This window comes from Octopus bimaculoides, chromosome Z, assembly GCF_046866305.1.
Source record: "Octopus bimaculoides isolate indiv1 chromosome Z, ASM4686630v1, whole genome shotgun sequence".
In the NCBI taxonomy this organism is placed as follows: Eukaryota; Metazoa; Mollusca; class Cephalopoda; order Octopoda; family Octopodidae; genus Octopus; species Octopus bimaculoides.
Window position 1 is genome coordinate 35697740 of NC_142944.1, and position 2500 is coordinate 35700239.

The 2500-nt window shown below is 39.5% G+C and overlaps 1 protein-coding gene across 1 annotated transcript in view; it reads left to right on the forward strand.

Moving 5' to 3' along the window:
- Window positions 1-2500, forward strand: part of LOC106871312 (signal-induced proliferation-associated 1-like protein 2) — a 161951-nt gene that overhangs the window by 38139 nt on the left and 121312 nt on the right. The gene's annotated exons all lie outside the window — the stretch shown is intronic.

Sequence of the window (2500 nt, forward strand, 5' to 3'; positions counted from 1 at the left end):
TGCAGGTGTGCAACATCGCTGGGGTTCTGTATGTTCTGCGAGACTTTCGTATCGTCTGCGTAGATAGCGAGGGTGGCTATCCGGGCAGTTGAGGGCATATCTGAGAGGGCCACTATGAAAAGCAGTGGTCCCAAGGCAGTACCCTGTGGAACACCACTCACTATGTGTTTTCATTGAGGTGGCTCCATTGGCCACTACTACCTGACTTCTATCTTTCAGAAGTCGTTTAACCACTCTCCAAGTTTTCCAGCTATGCCGAGATCACGCAGTTTGTGACATATCATACCATGATCCACTTTGTCAAAAGCTTTTGTAAAATCAAGGTGTATTACGTCCACATTTGAGTTGTTGAGTAACTGCCTCAACACCCAGTCGTAATGTTGTAAGAGCTGGGTGAGGCAGCTCCTACAAGGAATGCGATTAGTTTCCCTCTGACTATCCGTTCCATGACTTTGCTGATGTATGAAGTGAGAGATATAGGCCTAGAGTTTTTGGCATCTGATCTGAATCCCCTTTTATGGAGTGTGCATATTATTCCCTCCTTCAGCTTGCTTGGCGGTCTTCAATTTGCAAGAAAGCTCTGGAAGAGAATCTGGAGGGGTTTTGCCAGAGCATGCTTACACGATTTAAAGAGGATTGCTGGGAAACCATCAGGACCAGCAGTTGAGTTTGCGTCCACCTTATCTATGGCTAGTAGTATGTCTTCTTCGCTAATGTCAATATATTCCATCGTAACTGCCTCGTTGGTTATAGGTGAGGTGGCAAAGAAATTCACTGGTTCGTTCACTTGTCTGTGTTCCAACGGGATGGTAAAGACACTTTTGAACTGGTCATTCAGTACTTCACTGATCCTGGTCGGACTATCTGTGAGGGAGCCATCCTTTTGGAAGAGGGGTCCTATCTTGCAGCGTACTAATGCTGTTTCTTTTGCGTAATGAAAGACCTTTGGGTTTGACTTAATGTTTTTTATAACCAGGCTTCTTTGTCTGCTCTTTCCCTCTGTCCGGCATTCGCCATAATAGATCGCTAGCCACTACACATTATTTTCTCTCCCTGTTTTCTTTCTGTGGAAGAGCGTAGGCTCGAAACGTTAAAGACTTTTTAACTTCCTAAGCGTTAAACTAATCTGTTTGTTGTCTAAACCACCTGCCTTCGTCTTTTTTTTTTTGTGAATTGTCCCTACACACGGATCAAAACAGTTTGATTCAAAGTCCTTGGTACTTCAATTTCCAAATCGTTTTCATTCATACACGTAACTCCCAATAAGTGTTGAATGCCCATCTTTCGTTTGTCCACCCATTCATGTGGTGTGTGTGTGTGTATGTGTGTGTGTGTGTGTGTGTGTGTGTGTGTGTGTGTGTGTGTGTGTGTGTGTGTGTACATGTATCTATATAATTATATTAATGGAGCAAGGGCGAAAACGACCTATCTCTAACATGTTTCAAAATGACAAGGCACTCAAATACTGACTACCTGATAAAGATCATTAACGTGATTTTATCTTTATATATATATATATATATATATATATATATATATATATGAGAGAGAGAGAGATAGAGAGAGAGAGAGAGAGTATAAGGATAAAATCACGTTAATGTTCTTTATCAGGTAGTCAGTATTTGAGTGCCTTGGCATTTTGAAGCATGTTGGAGATAGGTCGTTTTCGCCGTTACTCCCTTAATATAATTATATACGTACATGTAAATACACACACACCACATGAATGGGTGGACAAACGAAAGATGGGCATTCAACACACTTATTGGGAGTTACGTGTATGGATGAAAACGGTTTGAAACTTAAAGTACCAAGGACTTAATCAAACTGTTTTTATCATTATATATATATACCTAACTTTCAGAAGAAAGGCGTGCTCTTCCTAACCTTCATATTGTCTTTTTATTTATAAATCCAAAGCGACATGGCAACATAGGAAAAAAAGAAAAATCCGAAGTTACATGGCAACACACGAAACATTTATCAGGTAGACATCGTGTGTATATGTGTAATCTCTATAATGAGTAAGAATGAGGAAGGGGTGAGTAGAGAAAAAAAACAATAAATGCAATAGTTGATAACGTTACGCGAACTCTTGACAATAACGATGATGATATGGAGGAAAAATGTTATCGTTTGAATTATTCCCCCCCACCACCACTCTTCCCCAAAATGTTTGAATAATCGTGGGAAATAAAACAAATATACACTCGTGCTTATCATTCGAAGTTTTTAGGTCCACCGAAATAGTTGAACATTTTTGTGAATTGTGAGGGATAGGGGATGACCACATTGACCAAATGTAAAAGAAAAATTAAAATGAAACAACTTATTTTTATGTCTGTTATAAGTGAAATGCTTGGGGTTACTGAATCACAAGATTGAAATTCCAGTGTACGAAATAATAGCGTATGACTTCCAATGACCTCATATAATATCTATGTTGGTTGTAATCGGAAGGTAGATATAGATAGAATGATGGACAAACAGACGAAGGTAG